The sequence below is a fragment of the Pristis pectinata genome, chromosome 8 (assembly GCF_009764475.1).
Source record: "Pristis pectinata isolate sPriPec2 chromosome 8, sPriPec2.1.pri, whole genome shotgun sequence".
NCBI classification, from domain to species: domain Eukaryota; kingdom Metazoa; phylum Chordata; class Chondrichthyes; order Rhinopristiformes; family Pristidae; genus Pristis; species Pristis pectinata.
Genome location: NC_067412.1, coordinates 85,516,487 through 85,540,909, shown reverse-complemented (window position 1 = coordinate 85,540,909; position 24,423 = coordinate 85,516,487). Strand labels below are relative to the sequence as shown.

Genomic DNA, 24,423 nt, shown 5'->3' with positions numbered 1-24,423 from the left:
GGCCCTTCAGCTCACCATGTTGTGCCGCCCTTCAAACCACACCTAAGACTATCTCACCCCTTCCTCCCACATATCCCTCTAACTTAAATTCCTCCATATGCTTATCTAACAATCTCTTGAACTTGTCCAATGTATCAGCCTCCACCACCACCCCAGGCAGCGCATTCCATGCACCAACCATTCTCTGGGTGGAAAAACCTCCCTCTGACATCACCCTTGAACTTCCCACCTAATACCTTAAAGCCATGCCCTCTTGTTTTGAGCATTGGCAGCCTGGGAAAGAGGCGCTGGCTGCCCACTCTATCTATTCCTCTCAATATCTTGTATACCTCTATCATGTCTCTCCAATGAGAACAGCCCTAGCTCCTTTAGTCTCTCCTCATAATCCATACTCTCTAATCCAGGCAGCATCCTGGTAAATCTCCTCTGCACCCTTTCCAACGCCTCCACATCCTTCCTATAATGAAGCTACCAGAACTGGACACAGTACTCCAAGTGTGGCCTAACCAGAGTTTTGTAAAGCTGCATCATCACTTCGTGGCTCCTAAACTCGATCCCCCGACTTATGAAAGCTAACATCCCATAAGCTTTCTTAACTACCCTATCCACCTGCGAGGCAACTTTCAGTGATCTGTGGATATGAACCCCCAGATCTCTCTGCTCCTCTACACTGCCCAGAATCCTGCCATTTACCTCGTACTCTGCTTTGGAGTTTGTCCTTCCAAAGTGTACCGCCTCACACTTCTCTGGATTGAACTCCATCTGCCACTTGTCAACCCAGCTCTGCATCCTATCAATATCCCTCTGCAAGCTTCGCCAGCCCTCCACACTATCCACAACACCACCAAACCTTGTGTCATCTGCAAACTTGCTAACCCACCCTTCCACCCCCTCATCTAACTCGTTAATAAATATCACAAAAAGTAGAGGTCCCAGAACCGATCCCTGTGGGACACCACTAGTCACAGCCCTCCAATCTGAATGCACTCCCTCCACCACAACCCTCTGCTTTCTACAGGAAAGCCAATTTTGAATCCACACAGCCAAGCTTCCCCGGATCCCTTGGCCTCTGACCTTCTGAAGGAGCCTACCATGAGGAACCTTGTCAAACGCCTTACTAAAATCCATGTAGACCACATCCACTGCACTACCCTCATCAATCTTCCTGGTCACCTCCTCAAAGAACCCAATTAGGCTTGTGAGGCAAGATCTTCCTTCACAAAGCCATGCTGGCTGTCCCTAATCAGTCCATGTTTCTCCAAATGCTCATAGATCCTATCTCTTAGAATCCTTTCCAACAGCTTACCCACCACAGACTTAAGGCTCACCAGTCTGTCATTCGCTGGACTATCCCTACTACCTTTTTTGAATAAGGGGACAACATTCACCACCCTCCAATCCTCTGGTACCATCCCCGTTGACAACGAGGACTCAAAGATCCTAACCAACGGTTCAGCAATCTCCTCCCTCACCTCACGAAGCAGCCTGGGGAATATTCCGTCAGGCCCCGGGGACTTATCTGTCCTAATATTTTCTAACAACTCCAACACATCCTCTATCTTAATATCTACATTATCCTCACCTACACTGATCTCAGCATCATCAAGACAATGAAGAGAAGTACTCATTGAGAACCTCACCCACTTCCACAGTTTCCAGGCACATCCTCCCACCTTTGTCTTTAATCGGACCTACCTTTACCCTAGCCATCCTTCTGCTGTTTACATATGAGAAAAAAGCCTTGGGATTTTCATTAACCCTACTCGCCAAAGCCTTTTCATTTCCCCTTCTCGCTCTTCTCAGCCCTTTCTTAAGTTCCTTCCTTGCTACTCTATATTCCGCACGAGCCCTGTCCGATCCTTGCTGCTTACACCTTATGTATGCTGCCCTCTTCTTCCTAACTAGTTGTTCCACCTCTCTCATCACCCACGGTTCCTTCACCCTACCATTCCTTCTCTGCCTCACCAGGACAAATTTATCCCTAACATCCTGCAAAAGATCCCTGAACATCGACCACATCTCCATAGTACATTTCCCTTCAAAAATGTCACCCCAATTTACACTGCCAAGTTCTCGCCTTATAGCCTCATAATTTGCCTTTCCCCAATTAAATATCTTCCTGTCCTCTTTGCTCCTATCCCTGTCCACGACAATTTTAAAGGTTATGGAGCAATGGTCACTGTCCCCCAAATGCTCACCCAACGATAGATCTGTCACCTGACCCGGTTCATTACCTAAAACTAGATCTAATATGGCATTCCCTCTAGTCAGCCTGTCAACATACTGCGTCAGGAATCAGTCCTGGACACACTTAACAAACTGCGCCCCGTCTAAACCTTTGGCACTAAGCAGGTGCCAATCAATATTTGGATAGTTGAAGTTTCCCATTATAATAACCCTGTTATTTTCACATCCCTCCAAAAACTGTCTCCCAATTTACTCCTCAGTATCCCTACTGCTACCGGGGGGCCTATAGAATACTCCCAGGATGGTAACTGCCCGTTTCTTATTCCTAACTTGCACCCATATTGACTCTAGAGAGGATCCTTCTACATTATCTACCCTTTCTGCAGCTTTAACCGTGTCCCTGACCAGTATTGCCACCCCTCCTCCTCTTCTCCCCCCCCACCCTATCCCTTTTAAAACACTGAAAACCAGGAATATTCAATATCCTTTCCTGCCCCAATGTCACCCATGTCTCTGTAATAGCCACAACATCATAGTCTCATGTACTTATCCAAGCTCTCAGTTCATCTCCCTTATTCCTGATGCTTCTCGCATTCAAGTAAGTGCACTTTAGCCCATCCACCTTACTACTTTTGTAACCTGTACTCTGCTTCTCCTTCCTCAAAGTCTCTCTACCTGTCAGATCTGACTTTTCCCCATCCCCTTCTTCCTCTGACCTTCTCCTCCGGTTCCCTTCCCCTTCGCAATCTAGTTTAAACCCTCCTGAACCACCGTAGCAAACCTGGCTGCAAGGATATTAGCCCCCCTCAAGTTCGAGTGTAACCCGTCCTCTCTGTACAGGTCCCACCTTCCCCAGAAGAGATCCCAATGATCCAAAAATCTAAAACCCTCCCTCCTGCACCAACATCTCAGCCACGCCATCTCCTCCTATTCCTACCTTCACTATCACGTGGTACTGGCAGCAATCCCAAGATCGCTACCCTCGAGGCCCTGTCCTTCAGCCTTCTGCCTAGCTCGCTAAACTCACTTTTCAGGACCTCATCCCTCTTCCCACCTATGTCGTTGGTACTAACATGAACTATGACTTCTGGCTGTTCTCCCTCCCGCTCTAGAATCCTGTGGACCTGATCAGTGACATCCCGGACCTTGGCACCTAGGAGGCAACAAACCATCCGGGATTCATGCTCACTGCCACAGAACCTCCTATCTGTTTCCCTGACTATCAAGTCCCCTATCACTACCGCCTTCCTCTTCTCCTCCCTTCCCTTCTGAGCAGCAGGACCGGTCCCAGTGCCACAGACCTGGCTGCTGCTGCTAGGCCCCAGCAGGTCATCTCCCTCAACAGTCTCCAAAAGCAGAAAACCTGTTACTTGATGGGAACTGCCTTCGGGGTCCTCTGCTCTATCTGCCTGTTCATTTTCTTTTTCCTTTTCCCTCCCCTGACAGGGCGTCTCAAAGCATTACCAAATCTACCTTCAAGGAAGACTTTTTTTTTCCAAGCGTAATCGCTGCTGCAGTAGGAATTATTTAACCATGTTCATCGGTCATCTCTCTCTGCCACATGAACCACAAGGTACACACCTGGAAATCCGAGGGTGCTAATGTAATAATAAAAACTGCACTACAAACTAGTTAGTGCCAAAGAAGGTCAATACTTCATATCTGCCCATCATCTGAAAATTACAGTAATTTGACTTTCCTCAATGAATGCTAACTCAACTGCTGTGCATTTCTAGGGCTTTCTATTTTAATTTCTGATTCCAGGCCAGTTCCTAATGGTGGCAAAAATATTGTGGTAGTGAGTCAGTTCATCAATCAAGATCCCCCTCAAAACTTTCTTAAATCAGAAAACTTTTGTTCACATTGAGATTGCGGTTTTGTAGGCCAATCTTGAGCTAGGACATTATGTTGTGGCTTTACAAAACACTTCTTAGGCTGCACTTGCAATATTTGGTTGCCACACTGTAGGAAGGATGTGATTGCGCTGTGGAGACCGCAGAGGAGATTCACCAGGAGGTTGTCTGGATTGGAGGATATTAGTTATGGGGAGATATCAGATAGCCTGGGCTTGATTCCCCGGAGCGAAGGAGGCTGAGGGGTGACCGGATGGAAGTATGTAAGTTATGAGAGGCATGGTCAGGATCCTTTAAAATCTTTTTTCTCATGGTAAGGGTATCAAAAACATAGTTGTAAGGTGAGGAGGTAGGAGATTTAAAAGGGATCTTAGGGTAAGCCTTTACACTGAGTGGTTGGTATCTGGACTAAAGAGACTAAAGGAGCTAGGGCTTTACTCATTGGAGAGAAGGAGGATGAAGGGAGATGTGATAGAGGTATACAAAATATTAAGAGGAATAGATAGAGTGGACAGCCAGCGCCTCTTCCTCAGGGCACCAATGCTCAATACAGGGGGACATGGCTTTAAGGTAATGGGTGGGAAGTTCAAGGGAGATATCAGAGGGAGGTTTTCACCCAGAGAGTGGTTGGTGCATGGAATGCACTGCCTGGGGTGGTGGTGGAGGCCGATACGTTGGTCAAGTTCAAGAGATTGTTAGATAAGCATATGGAGGAACTTAAAATAGAGGGGTATGTGGGAGGAAGGGGTTAGATAGTCTTAGGTGTGGTTTGAAGGGTGGCACAACATGGTGGGCTGAAGGGCCTGTATTGTGCTGTATTGTTCCATGGTTCTATGGTTCTATGGAACTCACTGCCAGAGGAGGTGGTGGAATCAGATACAACTACTGCATTTAAGAAGCATTTAGACAGACACTTAAATAGGCAAGGCATAGAAGGGTACGGTCCTATTACAGGTACATGGGATTAATGTAGATGGGCAAAAAGTTTGGCATGGATGTGGTGGGCCAAAGGGTCTGTTTCTGTGCTGTATGACATATGACTTTATGAATAAGCATCTGAAGTATATCCCAAGCCAAAATCCACCATTGTCGCTCTGACAATACATTATTAAGTGAATTGTTTGCTGTTTGGGGTCAACTGAATGATTAGCCACTGTATGAAGATCTTATAATCTCAGTTGTAAACCTACAGCTATAACAGGCAAAAATGATTACAATTCTTTGCCAATACAGTTCTCTGACAATACAGTGGCATATTTTTGATTTCTCCATGCCTTCCATGGTCAAATCATAAACATGTATGTAAAGTCATTTGTCATTTCCTTGGCACTTCTCCTGATATTGCTAAGTTTTATCGGCCTTAGCTCCTAGGTTTAATTGACCAGAGAGGCAGCATTCACCTTGCTCTTTTACATTTTTCCTATTTGCTTGGAGCTGACAGTTAACAGTAGGGTGCTTCTTGACTCCACTGCTACAATTCCAGTAGCAGGACTTCCACATCATCAAAGTGTGTTTCTTAATGCTTTGTTATGCAGTTTTATATCAAATTATGTATATCTCTTTACAATAATGGAAGTCAACAGTGTACTCAGTTAAGCCAAAGATTCCCTGTAAGGCAAACAGATTGCATTACCCAATGACTTCTCAGTATCTGCATTAAAGCCCCATCATCCTTATACACATTTTTGAGCACAGAAAAACATTTGTAAAATTAGGAAGAGCTCTAGCATTAATAGAATAACCATTCTAAAATTGTCTTCTTCCTTCTCACAATTGTCTATAAATGGAAACAAATGGCCAATGTTACCTCGACTTTCAACTGAAAATACATAGAGGATAAAATATATTTTTCAAAAGCAAATAGATTGTGTTTTCCTTCCGGTCACTACTTGTTATCAATTGTGAAGAATTTAGTTCTTTATCCTTGCAGATCCATGTTGTTGCTGCACCTTGCCTGTCACTATACTGGGTATTTCTCAATAAAAGGGGCATTATGCTTATGAAAAGGTCTGTAACTAAGCTGTGTTAGTACTTGTTTGCAAGTATTTAATAGGATGTAATGAAACATTAAAATCTACATAGCACAGAATGATTTGAATCCATTGATCTATGGCAGTACTCACTTCCTCTGTATCAGTATATTGAAATGGATCTCATGGTGTTCCAACAACATAACACTACAGTACAAGATAGGGTAGTTTGATTGTTATAAAATTTCAGTTGGTTTGCTAAAGCTCCTTAGGGAAGGAAACCTGCCTGCCTTATCAAGTCTGGTGTATTTGCTACTCTAGTCCTACATCAACCTGGTTGATTATTAACTGCCCCCTTAAATAGCCTTGCAAACCATTCAGTTCTGGGGGAGGACAATGGATTCCGGCCTTGCAGTGACTCCCACATACGGAGATTAATATTACAAGTTACTTCAGTTATTTAATCATAACACATATGTCACGACAGAGAAATTACAGGTGAATATTTTGACTTTACACCCGCTTCAGTACAATCGATACGGCTGATTTTTTGTACGGAATTATATTAAACAGCACAACTAAAACCAAGGCACTTTGGGTGGATCGAAAGATGATTAAATGAAACTCTAAGGCCTTTTAAGAAAAAAAATTCCTTTGAGCTGAAGTGGTGGCACTTAAACGCTATCATCAGGGAAATGATTAGTTATCTAAAAACAATTTCCTGTTGCTGTTTGCATTCATTAAGTGTCTGCAATTTTGGAAGGCCCATTAGAGAAAGGACATTAAAGCCTGCGAGTGTACATATTAATATCTGCGATGGGAAACTCGTTAGAAGGAGAAAGTTAGGAATCCGACTGTTTTCACTGAAGCATACCAAAGGAGATTTAATAGATGCTTAACAACTATGGAGTACTTTGACAAAGCTACTCGGGGAAAGACTCCTTTGTTTCAGCAGTGATCCGTGAACGGTTGTCACGAAGAGTGAGGACAAATTGCAGATAGTTGTTGGAATATAACACACCGTCGCATCTTTTAAGGTACAAATAAGTTCGAAACAAATGTTCATACAGGAGGTTAGGGTGAGAAAGTGAGAATGAAGGTGGGGGGAGGGGGGGGGGGGGTTTGGATTGCTCCACGAAAACCCGACGGGGATAAGATGACAGGAAAGACCCCGGTGATGCGCCGCCTGGTAGTGATAAATTCATTGCATTGAGCTGACATTTACACAGGTTAGTGGCCAAACGCTGACCATGGTGCTTAAAACGAGCCCGGTTCCCGATGGTGCCTATGGTGAACCAAGCGGGTAATAGTCATTAAAGAAGTTTCGATGTGATACCTGATTAATTGTTTTAAAACAAAATATATACCCCAATGGTCATAAGTTGACAAGGTACGACACAATCAATGAATTCTTCATATTTTTAATAGGACTAAAGTTTTGCAAGACAAGTTAATCCTGCAGGGGAACAAACTCTTGGATAGATTTGAAATGGTTAAGAGTCCAGAGGGACTGATGAGAGTTTCAGCAGTAGCTGAACTGACAGGGTAGAGCAGGACAACACTACAGAGGTGGATAAATAGAGTCTTCCTGTGATATCTGAAGCTGAACTTGGAATCAAATATCACACCCTGGTTGTGAACAGATCACTTCAGTTTCAGACCAGAGGGGGGGGGGGGAGGGGGGGGGGGGTGAGGGGGGGGGGGAGGGAGGGAGGGAGGGAGGGAGGGAGGGTGAGAGAGAGAGAGAGAGAGAGAGAGAGAGAGAGAGAGAGAGAGAGAGAGAGAGAGAGAAGCAACCATTCCAAAATGTGTTTGCGATGCAGTCCAAACAATTTCTTCTTAATTTTTAGTTTGAGGAGATTTCTGCTCATTCATTGTTGGATGTTGCACAAACAGGTGAACAATTTAGACAGGCTGGAGGACTGGAGAAAAATTGACTCTCAAAGAACATTTATGTTTAAAGATCAGTAAATATAATTGTTTTACTTTTTCATATTTAGGATATTAATATGTCTCATATATGGCAATCACTAAAAAGAATCTGACCAAACTTTAAGCTTTTTTAAAAAAAAAAACTTCAATATGCCACATCCATTTATTGAAGAAAGCCACATTATGCCTTACTTCTGTGTCTCTTATGTCTGCTATGCAACAAACTTCAGACTTTCTACTGCAGTTCTGCTCTTTAGTGAACTGGATTTTAATTGTACTGAGCTGATGGGTTTTCAACTGATACTGTGACTAATCCATTGTTGAGTTCCCATCATCAATATCCTTGAGATCACTATTGACTGGAACCAACTGGATCAGCCAAAAATATACTGAAGCCACAAGAGCAGGCCAGAGGCTGGGTAACCATAGTGAGTGATTCACCTTCTAATTGCTAAAAGCTTTACCACCCAACTACAAGGCACAATTTAGAAGTGTGATGGAATAATTTTCACCTGCCTAGATGAGTGCATCTCTGACAATACATAAAATATTCAACTTCATACTGGACTAGACTGCTCACTTGCTTTCTACCTCATCCACCGTACTAAACATTCATTCACTCCACCTCCAATGTACCAATACTACAGTATGTAAAACCTATAAGATGCAAGCAATTACTCCACAAAGCTCCATTAACTGCACTCCCCAAAGCTATGAGCTCTTCAATCAAGATGAGATGGGCAGCAGGGTTAAGGGAACAACACCACTTATACCCATCTGCAGCCTCCTGACTTGACATTTCTTTATCATTGGTCCAAATCCTGGGTCTTGCTATGCAATAGCAGTGTGGAAGTATCTTCACCAGAATGAATACAGCACTTTAAGAAGACAGCTCTCCATCACTATATTCTCAAGGTTAATTAGCAGTGGGTAATATACGTAGGCCTTGTTAGCATCACCCACATTCCAAAAATGAATAAAAAGACTTGAAACAAGAAAATCCACTTGATTTATTGAGACCGTCCAAGATACAATGTATTTGTGACAACCTCAAGTAATAATTCTTTTCTTCCGTCTAGGTTCTCTATTCTCTCTTCCATACTTCTTGTAAGTTCAACAGATGAATCATTCCATTAACTTCAAACACTTTCACAGTGGATATAAATCCAATCCCTTTAAATATTCCCGTAATCTTTACTCCAATGGAAATCAACTCACTCACATGCATATAATGAGGTCTATTTCTCAGTCCAGAGCAGCAGTTAAGAAGCTTTCTGGACTCTGGCTAAAGGTCTTACATTCAAATCATATTGAAATTTAAAACAAAACCTCCTATGGAGTACAATCTTTACAACAATATGAACAACTTTACAGATCCAAAATGACTTCCAATTCGGGCAAATGCACACTTGTGGGGTGAACTGTGTTGGATACCTTTTGGTGATAACATTAACTATACATGCAGTCAGAGAAAGCAGATCAATTAATGTGCACTGCTGATTTGATGCAGATGCTGCTATTTTGCAGTTCAACACCCTTGTCAACCCCATGTCTTAACCTTGCATGGCTGAACGTGTGTTTAACAGCAGGAAGGCCTCCTGCCAGTGCCAGTCACAGAGATAATCAACAATTTTCATGTTATTTACTAAGGAGAACAAAACATACAATTAAGAAACAGAATAGAATTTCAGATGTTAATGGCATTTGTATATACGTCTATTGGCAGCAGATGTAATATGATAGAATGCATAACTGTGGAAACATTGTTGGTTTCCTCATTTAGGGAAGGATGCTTATGGATTGAAAACAGTTCTGAGAAGCCTTACCAGACCAATACCTGGAATGAGAGGGTTGGCTCATGAGGACAGGTTGGATAGGTTGGGCTTGTTTGGCTGGAGCTTCAATGAGTGAGAAGGGAGTTGATTCAAATATACAAGGTCATGAAGGATCTTGACAGGGTGGATTGGAGACAATATTTTCATTTGTGGGATAATCTATAATTATAGGTCACTGTTTAAAAATAAGGAATCACCCATCAAAGGCAGAAGGGGCAATTGTTTTTTCTCAGACATAGTGAGTCTTTGGAACTTTCTCCTTCATAGGGCAGCAGGAACAGATTCTTTAAATAACTTTCAGAGGTAGATGGATTCTTGAAAAGCGAGGGGGTTAAAGGTTGTTGGGGTAGGCAGGACTATACAGCTGAGGTTGCAATCAGATAAGCCATGATCTTATTAAATGCAAAGTAAGACAGAGGGGGCTGAGTGATCTACTCCGGCTCCTAATTTGTATGTCAGTGTTGTACATGAAAATAAGAACATTATAGGTATGTTGAATTTTGATTGTTGATCATTTTGCATTAATATTTACAGCAGAGGAAGAGAATAACATCCCAGATGTGACTAGTGGCTTATCCCAAGAATCTGTGTTGGTGCCACAACTGTACAATGCATTTATGGATTACTTAGATGATGGAATGGAAAGCTATATTTGCAAGTTTGGGCTGATGATAGAAAGATGATGTTGTAAACTGTTTAAATGGAAACATTAAATGACAGGAAGATATTAATAGTTTGAGCAAATGGATTTCAATGTGGCAGATGTGAAGTTATTGAATCTGAACATAAGGAATAAAAACAGGAGGAGGCCTTGAGTTCGTTTGCGATTCAGTAAGATCATGGCCAATCCCATGTCTAAGGTCCTAAAAAGGATCTATGAAGGACAGGATAGCATTTTCTCAACTGTGAAAATCTAGTAAGAATTGAGGTCTTCCAAGACTTATGGATCCATGCATATTAATCTTTAAGATTGTACAAAATAACCCCAAAAGGTCAAAGGAATACTGACCTTTATAACTTGTAGACTGGAATAAAGGGGATAGAAGTAAAAATGTAGTGCCATAAACCTTAGTTAGATCATACCTGGAGGATATATTGGCCTGGCAGGGAATACAGAATAGATTTATGAGGTGAGTCCTGGGATCCATAGGTTAAACAATGAGCAGTGATTGCACAAACCAGGGTTGTATTCGCTGAATCTAGAAAGTTAAGGGTGATTTGATTGAAGTCTTTGAGGTAATAAGGGGACTGATAGAAATTATTTCTTCTGGATGGAAAGACTTGAACTAGGGATTATAGCCTCAAAGTTAGAGCCAGACATTTGTAGTGAATTTAGGAGACATTTGTACACACAAAGTGGTGATAGAAATTTGAAACTTGCTCACAAATGGCAAATGATACTAAATTGATTGTTAATATTAAATCTGAATTTTTGTTAACCAAAGGTATTGATATAGAAAAAGGCTTGTATCTGTTTGGGTCACAGCTCATCCACAATCTCATTGAGTGACAGAGCAGGCTTGATGGATTGCTAATAGATTCTTGCCACTTGTGTTTTGGGGTATTGTTGTGACACCAATGTTTTTGCTGCTCTTTATGGTCTCAAATTGCAAAAGGGTTATAGGGAGTGAAATATAACAGGCGATGAAGCTCTTTCGGATCCTTGGCAAGGATGTATCCATTCCTCTTGCAATGCAGTGTGAAGGGAGAGGGCACCAAGAGCAGAATAAGCTGTTGGATAAAGGAAGGCGGTCAATACAGAAAGGAGCATTCGGCAAAAGGCTGTCCACCTAGGGTGCCCGGAGCAATCTTCCAACATGAACCCCACTGAAGATCAAGCAAGTAATCTATTTGCTTTTCTTTTCTGCTGCAGCTATAATTTCAACCTCAGTGTAGGGCAAGTACTGATTACCAGAATCTGCGTAGGTGGCCGTGATAATGAACTTCTTTGTCTCATGTTACTGTAAGAAGCTGGAGTTATTTGTCGCATCTCACATTTTGTTGTCTGCCATTGTACGAGGGTAGTCATCAAAGCTCTCTATTCAAAACTGCTAACTATATTTCATTCTGTCTTACCAGAGAGGGCAGAAAGCTTTGCTGGGATTTCAGGCTGTTCTATGGTGTCAACTAACATTGCTTTGGTGCCATCACTGTCCGATAGTAGATCTGGATGGGCTTCTGCTCCCTTGGTGCTAGTAAGTTCATGATAACAGGCAGTGAGTAACGAAAGCCAATGCACAGTATCCAGGCAGCAGTCCCATTGCCTTCATTCTGCAGCAATCTTTATTTTATATCTTCAAGAGGCGGTGCCTCAAGAAGGCAGCATCCATCATTAAGGACGCTCACCATCCGGGACATGCCCTCTTCTCATTACTACCATCAGGGAGGAGGTACAGGAGCCTGAAGACCCCCACTCAATGATTCAGGAACAGCTTCTTCCCCTTCGCCATCAGATTTCTGAATGGTCCATGAACATTACCTCATTGTTCCTTTTATTTGCACTATTTGTTTATTTTGTAATTAATAGTTTTTAATCTCTTTGCACTGTACTGCTGCCGCAAAGTAACACATTTCACGTCATATAAGACAGTGATGATAAACCTGATTTTGATTCTGATTCATTTACGTTTGAATCAAAGCAAAGAGGTAGCCGTTGACAACATGGCTGATGACTAAGTTCACAATACAATGCTGACTGATACAGCCTGCAGACAGTGAAGACCATGGTGCCAATCAAAATAAGTTAGCAGAGCAATGGCATACAGCAACACCTTCTTGGACTCATGTGAGTAAACCATGCAGAACTCACCAAAAGTCCTTATCTTATTTTCCTCGAAATGAGAAATGAAAGTTTCTCCAGAATAAACATTCTAGGCTAAATACATGAATGAAATCCTGTCATATTGCATGCAAGAGTCAACTAACTAGATAATGCATGCCCTAAGAGCTCCCATATAGTGCTACACTCTTGGCTGCAGCATAGCTTGGAAGGTGTGACAGAAACTGGATATCACATGGGAAACTGATTGCGAGCAGCTCTGAGCCCCAAAGGCCTGTTCTGCATGGTAGCAGTCTGGGCTATGTGGCTGATATGCAAAAGGAAGGACAGTGGTGGTGTAACAGGAGTGAGAAAACCAATGTAATCTTCCTGAGAAAGTACAGAGGTCTGTGCTCCAAGGAACTACTGCCATTTGTAAAAGGTGGCAACTCAGTATTCATACTAATCTGCAGCAGGTCAAAATGGCGGATGCTGTGGCACCTGTGAGCCCTTTTATTCAGTGTAATCCACAGCCATAATGACAGCAATCTGAGCTTGTATGAGAACAAATTGATTTGTATTACAGCAGTCTACAAGCTTCCTTGCAGCACACATTGTGTGGCTTCTACTTGTGATGGCTGGAACCTACAATATTGGTTATGAGAAGCTGCACCATTTGGATCCTCAGGTCTACTATTAAGCTGGCCTCCACTTCCATGGTAGAAAGGATGGTCTCCAGGCTCTGTGCAGTGCCCGGTGTTAGGTCAGTGCAGGGTCCCTCAAGATCCTTGACATTGAACGCAGGCTTTCTGGGAGACTTTGCTGTGCACCAGTCATTTTATGGTGCACACCCATCAGCTGTCTTCTGTAGCCTGCACCATCAAACTACTCCTCTGAGTCATCTGCAGCAAAGTTCACATACAGCCTTGACAAAAAGTGAAATGCTTATATTCTTCTATATGCTCTTGGTCTTACCCTGTGCAATTACAGACTTGAAGCTGTCCTGCAAATTGCCAGTATCTGATTGGTGGCTGTATGAAATAGTGTGACAGTGCATCTTCAAATCCTTCTCTTCTTGATGTTCATCTTCTCCCTGGCCAGGTTGCAGTACTGAAATAATAAAAGGGACAAAGGATAAGTTCATAGAGCTGGGAGTTGGCTTGGGAGATGGGAGAAGGTGGGGTGGTGCTGGAATTACAAGGTGCTGCTTAACCATCTGGAATATCTAAATCAAAAGAGAGAGTAGGTTGAGGTGAAGTGGGATTTGAGGAGGAGTATTAGTTGTGAGGATGGTCCCAGCTCCATATCTCATTCCAACCTTGACAATATCTGGCCCAGTACTAGTCAGTATTGTCTCCAGTTTAGGAAATACAGGCACAACTGTATCTCATTCAAGTTATCTTCTATATCCTCTGGTTTTGAGCCATTTTGTTCTGCAGAAGAGAGCCAAGTATCAATGAATGTGGTACAATCTGTTTGATTGGGTGATGTCATCGCTGTAAAGGTTATCAGTGTGCGTGAGAGGTGAGATGTGGTTGTCACATTTGCAGTGGCGCTAAGTACATGAGGATTCAGTGGAGTATTTGGATGAAAAGTATGAGTCCCTGGCTGATTAAGATTGATGGTTGGTGAGTGATTGAAGCTGGTGAATTGAGCATTGTTTGAGGCTAGTGATGCAGTTGGTAAGATATAGGATTTGAAGATGAGAAGCCACTTCACCTCCTGTATCTAGATCCTCCAGGCTTGACTCCTCATATTGATTCCTGTGCAATTTACTCCCACTATTTTCTGAGTGTGTTTCCAGAGCATCTTCTGACCTCCTCTGAGGCAGGACAGATCTCCTATTTTCCACTTTCTCCACTCTTCCATATTATACTCTTCTTCATGGTTTTATAAATCAGATTCATGCTCAGATTAATTGTGAACATCAGCTACAGCTACAGATCACCATCCTTTAAGAGATGTGGGCTAACTTTAACTAACTTTAATCAGTGAAAGCTAACTTTAACTGATGATAGCCACTCTATGTGGTTTCCTGCTGATATGTCTATTCCGCCAGTAGCATGTTTGTCCCTGGCTGAATGCTGAAACCATTCTAAATTGGTGCACCGCCTGCATGCAATCAACAGGCATGTGCTAATCAGTAGCAAATTTAGCCTCCATTATCTTTGCAGTCTTAGTGTCTCTTGCAGAGAATTTCATATTTCAAGCATCTGTTTTAAAATATAATTGTTTTGTTAGATTACCCACGGAAACATGATGGATAAAAGAGTGAACATTAATGTGTAATACTTAAAATGTGCTCCATCAAATATTGTTCTTGATTTTATACTGCAGATATTTGTGGTGTAGCCCCTGCACTCTTGTACCTTTTATATACCCTTATATGTTCCTTCTTTATGTATTACCTCAATGAAAATAGTTCTCAAATTTATTATATGATTAGACATATCTAAACAATAAATTCTAAAATTTTATCATTAATTTGACAGAGTTCTCATAACAAGACAAAATGAGCCACAGAGTTAAATGAATTTCATCTTTCAGTGAGATTACTATTCAAATATATGCAGATAGAATGAGTGGAACTATCTGTTCACACTACTTGGATTTCATAGAACCCAGTGGTTATTTGTGCATTCACATAAGTAATGCCATGCTACACATGAAAAATGTCTTGGTTCTCAAGGGATTGCTTCCATTTATTTGACAGAGCTTGAAAGGCAGAAGTCACAGTTCACAAAAAGAATGGGGTCATAGAAGCAACTTCAATAACTTTTTATAATGATATTAGAACAATGATTCCTTGTAGGTACCTTTATTTCCTTTTCACAAATTATTTTGCAAACCAGATTCAATTTAGTCTTCTGAATTCCTCTAGCAACACAGCTACCTTGTACTTGATGCTTTTCCCCTCAATAGGCGATATATGTTAACTGGCAAGATAGGGAATTTTGCAAGAAACTTGGAAGTCATTAGTAATCTAATGCACAGGACTGCTGAGACAAAGTTTGCATGTTAATAAGTAAAAATGTAAACACATTCTATTACAGACTGTAAAAACCTTCAAAGAATGATGTAGTGAAAGTTTGGTGCTATCAAGTAATTGCTTTGTCATTTGTCATTTAACTTGAACTTGAACTTGTCATCCAATCATTCCCCAGCTGGTCACAGTTTGACGAAACCTAATGTCCAATCTTACTAATTGGCTTGTCTTCTCCATAAGCTTAAGTATCCCACATTTTCTCATACACTGGCTATATGAATCATAATTGTTGATAATAATTTCCAGGCACTTATACCAATAAAAATAACAAACTGACATAGCTGCTTCTTCATATACAAGTTAATTATGAGTGCTAAATCCTTGCCATACATGTTTGTTTCTCTCTTCTTCTAAACACAAACACAAAGATTGGCAGCTAGTTAAAGTGCAACTTCAACCAATATGTTCTTTTTTCTCTTTGTATTTAATTTCAAAGCTTTATATTTAAATATTCCTTTCTAGCTGTTTATGTAAGGCAAGCATTAACAAAATTCCTACCTTTGTCTTACAGCTGAATTTCTAATGGCTTCACTTTGGTTATTTTTGTATTTGTAGGTAGGTGGAAATGACGTGAATCAGAGAATGTGTTGCTCTAGCAACATTTGTTTATGTTCTCATCATAGTTTCAGTGCATAGTTTAACTGTAACAAAGCCAAGTCACTGTATTTTGGCTCAATGCAGGAAAACAAATCAAGACAGCTTTGTTCTACGGTTGTTACCCAAGGACCCATTATTCATTGTGCAATCAATTTATTTTGTAGATAAACAGGAGCCACATTATGTGGTTCCCATTCTTCTACCATCTGCAGTTCAGATTTTGCACCTGATGATTTTTAGGTTTTTACTGCCCAACCATCTGGTGTTTATGAACTGCAGTTGTTTTAAGTGGTCTGCATTGTTTATTACAGACATAAGATTGAATGTGATTCCTAGAAGTAAAAAGTCCAACTTAATTAAACAAGATCTAAATATTGAGATAAACTGAATATTATTTACTTTCTTGCAATTTGAGGTTTAGGGTTATTTATTTTATTAGTATTTATATTTTTTCATTCAATAATTATAAAATAGGTTGTGTGGAAGCAGGATGCTGCTTAACAAAAATTGATATATTGGAGATGTCCATTAATATATAGGTTATTATAATATTTTAATTCTGTTTACTCAGATAGTATTCTACTCTTAAAATATCTTTGTCCATTTTGTCTAATAATTTGGATCATGTCCAAAATGATCTGGAGGCATCTGAAGAAGCCATTGGCAGGACCACAAATTTGTCTGCTTGACTCTTTTTTATTACCTACCAAGGGCTGTAAGAACCTGCAGTGAATCTGGGGCTGCAGTGAGATGGTATGGACGGAGCCAAACCATGACCACCAGAAGTAAAGGTTCTTAAATGTAGAGCTGGATGGACCAATGCCTCCAGTAGCTCTTTAAGGACCATTGGTCATACCTCTGGAAGACCTGGTAACTTCACCGCATTCAGTGTAAAAACAGTTTCTGCTTTGGACCCAATAAAAGGTGAGATACCCATGATGTCTTATGTAAGTAAACAGTTTCTGCTTTGGACCTAATAAGAGGTGAGATACCCATTGATGTCTTATGTAAGTAGTGTGATTCCTGTCCTAAGAGGCTGCCAAAGGTAACTCCACTATACAATATTGAGCTGTACTTCAACCGCAGGAAGTTCTTTTAGAATTATTTATGTAAAAAATGTGTACAGTGTTATTCAAATTTTTAAGCCAAGCTGTGAACTTTGTTCAGTAAGCTGTACTTTTATTCACAAATAACGAAATTTTTCTATTTAACAGAAATGAACACTAGGACCGAATTTTCTATATATGCAAAGTCCTGAGTGGGATATGCTAGAGTGGCACTTCCTTCTTTCTGGCATCATCTGATCTGACTCCATTGCAGCTGATGGGTAAACCTGCCTTTAATAAATGTGATGATGGCTTAATTTATTAATTAACTCGTAGCTCATAATTTTGCTACAGCTAATTGTGGCTGTAGATAAACATTTATCTCTTGGTCAGCATGGACCAGTTGGGCCAAAGGGCCTGTTTCCATGCTGTATAACTCTATGACTCTAGTCTATGACTCTAATGAAGGCTGCAGCAGTTTACAAAAATATTTGACAATTATAAAGATTGGAAAATGAACTTACAGGTAGGTACATGGACTGCAATATGTTTATAGCTAGCAAAATCTGTGTTTGTGGCCAACAATAAAGCTTGATAAAAAATATTGTCCACGGATTGCGTTATTGGGTTCAATGTTAAGATAAAAAAAATATTAGACTTCATTTCAATAAAGGGAGATAACAAATCTATTCTCAAGCAGTTAGGCATAAAATACACTATCAGGAGCAACCGAGTTTAGGGAATTGCATTTTCTGTTTATAGATGGAAAAATTTTAATCTGGGCAAAAGGTTGAAGGCATTGAGAAATTATCTTTTGGGATTCGTAACTGAATATCCATTAAAACAATTGAAAATGTTGCTGGACAAATTGCACATCGAAAGACTGCAGGAAGATTATAGAATCACAGAAAACTTTGACAAATTACAATACATTTGGCCCATTGCATCAGTAGCATAAAGATGTCACTATCTGAAGTAAAAGAAGATCATGTGAAATTACATGATAAATTCAATAAGCCATACAGCAATGTAAACATTCTCTTCATATTTACAGATGTGCAGGAATATGCAATGTCTATTGGGACTTGAGAAAGATACCTACATGCAATAATATGCAGAACATCCCCAACCCCACCCACACAATCCCACAAAATTAGGTTGACATTAGTATTAAGTATGAGAAAGAAACCTGGATGAAATACCATACTTTTGGTATATTTGGTTAAAATATTTGATCTGGTGTTTAGAAAGAAAGAACGTTGTTTCGTAGTGCTTGAATGTAACTGACATTTCTGAAACAACAGGGGTGGAGATTGCATCTTCTAAACTAAACAACTCCAAGTTAAAAAAGATGTGAAACAAAAGCAGAAATACTGGAAGCATTCTATTTTTGTTTCATACTCCAGCATCTTCAGTTTTATTTACTTTCCTTAAAATGATGTGAAGATGGAGTAATCTCCTTTACCACTATTTGCATCATTTTCAAATTCCCCTTGAGTATGTTGCAAATGAAGGGACTAGTCCTTGGTTAAACTGATTGAAATTCACAGTCAAGAACTTCTGGCAATCATGTGGCACTTTCATACTGTAGTATGAAAGGCCAGGGGTCAGATGACAGTGACAACACTACTGATCCCCATGGTCGGATGATAGCATTGTCAATCAGGTTGGAAGCTACACCACTGTCAATCAAGGGTCCGGCTCTGCCCCACCCATTAAAGAGCACACCTGAGGATTGGCTCGTAACCCACCTTTGTTCTTGACCCTGAATCATTGGCTTGTTACACCTGAGTGGGCTCCACCCCACTACAGCCCTAGAAAAGATGGTACACGTGGGCTTTCGCTCCCTTTTCCGATTGCTGCTGGGGTCGAGACCACAGGTGAGAGGGTGCACTTCCTCAGGGGTCTAGGAGCATCCTGAGTAGATTCCCAGTAGCATAGAGCCGTTGTTTGTCCTGATTCAGAGGGTCCAGACAACATATTTGTTCATTCCCTGATCATTTGTACTAGTTCGTTGTGTGTGTGTGTGTGTGCACTTCACCCCTGTTGCAACTCTCCCCACGTTTCGCGATCACCCTAGTGCGAATGTGCGAGGGTGCATTTGTTCCTTCACATTCTGTTCCCGCGTCGATCTTTGTGAATAAAATCCTCCATTTAAAGTACAAAGACTGTGTGTCCAGATACCTTTATCTTTAAGATACCAAAAGAACCTTTCTCATAACACATATCTGATCAACAACTTGAGGAACATTGCATCTTTTTTGCAGTAAAGTTGTTTTTAAATCAGTATCAAGAAGACCATGGAGTTTTATTTGACACATGATATAAAAATGGCTGTTGCGAGGAACGTCAATCCCTGAATAAAGAAGATCAGCTAACTCTCAGAAATAATGTATCTGTTGGCCTAGAAATAATTTCGTGATAAGGACAGTTAGGACCTCTGAGGTGTTACACTTAAGGCTTGTGAATTGCCAAGACAAATTGTGTGATCATTTTAAATGAAATTTTGTTCTGAATAACTTTATATGCTAAAAGCAAATTTAGTATAAACCTTGAATGCCATGACTAGCTGTGGGTCTCATCTATAATGTATCAGATGTAGTTTTGTATGCAGTGCAATACAGCTCATGCAGTGCACTACTGCTGGCTGATTGCACTTCACAAATTACTGGTTTGCAATGTACCAGAATTACCAGAATTGTAAATGGAAGCATACTTCTTTAAAAAATGTAAATTTATATTCAAGTTAATATGGTAGCTTTCTGAGAAAGAAATAATTAGATTTTCTGATGTTTTCTCAATTGCATCTTAAAATATTCTAAGTTTTTGGACTAATACCCCAGACAAATCACTAGCCTTGGTCAATAAAACATGATACTTGATATAAATGAAGAAGATACAGTGAGAATACAGCTTCAGCACTTGGCAGGGGTGGCAGTTGTTTTTTGTGCTACATGTGTGTCAGGGTTTTCACAATCTCACTTTAACTTTAGCAGAAGCTCAGCAAAAATCCTGGAGCCACCAGTATGGAGCAATTATGTTGTATGCTGTGGGTTTTCATCAGAGTTACAATGGGTGATTGGGTGAACCCCAGCTAAATTCCTAACACTATATTTCCGTACGTTTGTTTACTGGAAAACCAAGGTGAAGAATCAATTCTCCTAAAGCATATCTCATTGAGACCAAATGATCAAGAAGCAGTGATTAAATGATGCCATACTTTGTGTTTAAAAACTTGAAAGTTATAGGAGGCAAAAATATGAGGGAGTTCTCTTTTACATAATAATGAATAACTTTAAGCATTTAATAGAATACATTTAGCATCCTAAAACAGTGCCTCAGAAAGAACAAACTCAAAAATACCATTTGGCATCATAGGCAATTTGCATTGTATGAATTCCTTTCATCTATTTAATCCCTTGAGGGATGTGAATAAGCAGAGACAGATACTTGATAAAAATTTCTCATTGATATTAAAGATTATTGAAGAAAACTAACAATCCAAAATTACAATTTACCTTATGAAAAGGTAAGAAGACTAAATTTGATAGCCCCTTGATATGTCCTTGGAGGTTGCAATTTATGTTGCTTCCAAATGTACACCAATGTCCTCATGCCTGATTATTTCCTTGAGTGCTGTGCACAATCAATGTTAACTAAGCATCAGTGTACTGCCTTAGCAGACGGTCTAATTTCATGAATGGCTGTTGGTCCAAGTTTCTTACAGCCACCTTGTACATTGCAAATGTGGGATGCAATTAGCTTCAGAGCATATGGAAGGAATAATGCAACTCATTCTGATCTGAGAGACATTAAAAAATGACACAACATAGGGGAGAGGAGGAGAGATTTTTTTTCTGCAGAACCTCAAGAACACCTCCAGACTTCCATTGTGAAAGGAGTGGAAGAAGATGGCTTGCGGCAGTCAATGTAAAAAGTCGAAATGAGGACCTGGGTGCATGATTGCAGGAGATTCAATGACTTTGGACAAGTGGCCATGAGTTGTGAATAGAGTCATAGAGTTATGCAGTATGGCCCAACCTGTCTATGCCAACCAAAGTGCCTACCTGAGCAAATCCCATTTGCCTGCAGTTGGTCCCTATCCCTCTAAACCTTTCCTATCTATGAACCTGTCCAAATGTCTTTTAAATGCTGTAATTGTACCTGCCTTTACCACTTCCTCTGGCAGCTCATTCATATCGTCACCACCCTATGTGTGAAAAACCTGCCCTTTTAAATCTTTCACCTCTCACCTTAAATCTATTCCCTCTAGTTTTAGACTTTCCTATCCCGGTAAAAAGACTGTGACCCTTCACCTTATCTATGCCTCTCTTGATTTACCTATGGCTATAAGGTCAACCTTCAGCCTCTTTTGCTCAGGCAAAACAGTCCCAGTCTATGCATTGGCTCCTTATAACTCAAGCCCTCCAGTCCCAGCAACAACCTTTGTATCTTTTCTACACCCTCTCTAGCTTAATCACATCCTTCCTATAGTATGGTGACCACAACTGCACTATTTGCAGTCTCACCAAAATCTTCTTTACTGTCCAGTATACCACCAATTTTGGTGTCATCTGAATGTATCTTCAAATGCCAATCCAATCAATTGCACCATCAGCCTCAGACCTGCCTCAATTCCCCACACCCCTAACACTTCCCTATCAGGAATCCCCATCACTCAGGGCTCAGATGTAACATTCATGATCTCCACTGCATACTCACAGCACTGTTACAAGTCTCACACCCAGACTAGATAGTTTCTACATTTTTCCAGCTATTCATTGACCACAGACATGTCAACCAAACACATACAATTATACGCACTTAATTACACATTTCACTATCTCTTGCATGACAAGGTGGTGCACAATTGTATGCAACTGGATTAAGCATACACAGCTGCAAGAACTTATACCCATGGACCATATGCTTGCCATTATTGGATTGGCCATTGCTGAGAACAAGGAGGATGATGCTGGTCTTGTGTCTAATTGTCCTTTTCACATGAAACTTGGCCTCATTCCACAATCCTTTCGATTTACAAGCTGCATTGTAAATCCTCCTAATCCACTTCCCATCTCCCCTCACCGCATCCCTACCCCAGACTCTCGCTTCTTTCAGATAACCAAGAAAATCTACCTAGCATGGTGTTGGTGGAAGGGCAGGAGGAGAATGAAGACACTTGATTTAACATACTTTCACCAGTTGAGGTATTGAGGCTGCATTGCTAAAACCATATGTGAGGGGTCCCTAACTTGCTGCTGAGTAATGTTGTGTATGAATTCTGCTTCAGATGAGTGATTTGATAGGGCTGGCTGAATAAGAAGGCTCATATGCATGTGTAATGAAATAATTGGTCCATTCGGAGGATTACCAGCAGGTCTGCATGTGATGTCAAGCAGGAGTCCAGCACCAACATTATGTTTGGTTTTATGCAGTGCTTGGAGTTCACCATTAGTAAGTTACTCCATTAGACTTTTTCCCAAGGCGACAATGGCTAACACGAGGGGTCATAATTTTAAGGTGATTGGAGGAAGGTATAAGGGGGATGACAGGGGTAAGTTTTTTACACAGGGAGTGGTGGGTGCATGGAACGGAATGCCGGCAGAGCTTGTGGGGGCAGATACATTAGGGACATTTAAGAGACTCTTAGATAGACACGAATGATAGGAAAATAGGGAGCTATGTGGGAGGGAAAGGTTAGATAGATCTTAGAGCAGGATAAGATGTCGGCACAACATTGTGGGCCGAAGGGCCTGTACTGTGCTGTAGTGTTCTATGTTCTATGACACATGAGATCCAATCACAAAGCGGTGATATCCACCATGTCAGTTTACAAAGCAACTCGAACAGAACCTGCTCAACATCTGGGTTTTGCAGTGGCACCTTAGACCCAAGTACTGCAAGCTCAGATTCGGGTTGGTCGGTTAATTGCCATTGTAAATTGCCCCTAGTGTGCAGGTGAATGGGGGGTGTTGAAAAGAATGTGGGGTTAGCATAGGATGAGTGTAACTTGGTGGTTGATGGTCAGTGTGGACTTGATGGGCCAAAGGGCCTGTTTCCATGCTGCATTCACTGTGACTCTATGCTGCCATCTTTGCTGTGAATGACATCGTTCAAAGGAATTTGTGGGGCGTGGTGACTTTCAGAAACTGCTCTGGAGGCCTTGCTCCAGTCAACTGTCCTCCAGCAAATTTCCAAGATTGTTGACATGCTCCCCAGGGGAGTGGCAGTAGTTCCAGCGAGCACCAACCTGTTATTCTGACGAACCCACACTGCCATTGCCTTTCCTCTTCAACTTTCCAGATTGGACTGATGCCACACATGTCAAAAGGTAGAAACAGAGACACAAAAATCTCTCAACCAGGTTGGACAGTTTTTTGCAAAATAAAAATGCAGCTAGGATTCAGGTTTGAGAAATGATGGAAGCGTGTGTTTTAAAAACCAGATATCAGTCACCTGTTAAATAGAATTAATGAGTGCAGTTTGACAGATGTTGCTAACATCTGGATGGAGTCAGAGCCAAGGTAAAAGGCTTTGACTATAATAGGCAATGTTATTGCTGGCTGCAGCAGTTAATGTTTTTATTCAGTCATTGTCTATCTTTAATTGCCCCTTGAACACAAAGCTTTTTTCAGAGGGCAGTTCTGAGGCCACATTACTCTGGAGTCACATATCAACCAATTAAATGGGAATACATAATTACTGATACCAGTTTTGTAGTACAGACTTATTTAATATTTTCAAGGACAATGGAAAAAGAGTTGTGGAAGGGGGTGGGGATGGGATTACTCTACTAAGAGCTGGCTTTGACTCGATAGGCTGAATAGATTCCTCTTGTGCTATAGCTGCTCCTTGATTCTAACTAGATTTAAATTCCCTGTGAGATTTGAATTCAAGTCTCTTGCTTATCAGTCGGGCGTCTGAATTACTACTCTGATAATCTAATCACTGCACTGTTGCACCCAGACCCTGTCCTTTCTACACAATAATGACATTAATCTGTCATTGTCTCATTACACAGCATATGAACCATTCCACATAAAATAATATGAAAGTCATTGTGGTTCTATAAGCTCCTGCTGTCTTTCTCTTTGCTCCTCTGCCTCTTATTAGAGTTAAAACCTTAGTAAACCCCACTCCTACCATTCAAACCCCACAGGTGCCTGCTACAAAGTTAAGGGGGCTGTGGGCCAAAT

At 40.9% G+C, this 24,423-nt stretch overlaps 1 protein-coding gene across 1 annotated transcript in view; it reads right to left on the bottom strand.

Annotated features, from left to right (window-relative positions):
- LOC127573621 (nuclear protein AMMECR1-like) overlaps positions 1 to 16,122 on the bottom strand; it is a 156,056-nt gene extending 139,934 nt beyond the window's left edge. The window contains exon 1 of the mRNA XM_052022006.1: positions 16,080 to 16,122. The gene's annotated coding sequence lies outside the window, so the exon portion shown is untranslated. The remainder of the gene's footprint in view (positions 1 to 16,079) is intronic.
- Positions 16,123 to 24,423: the final 8,301 nt, after the last annotated feature.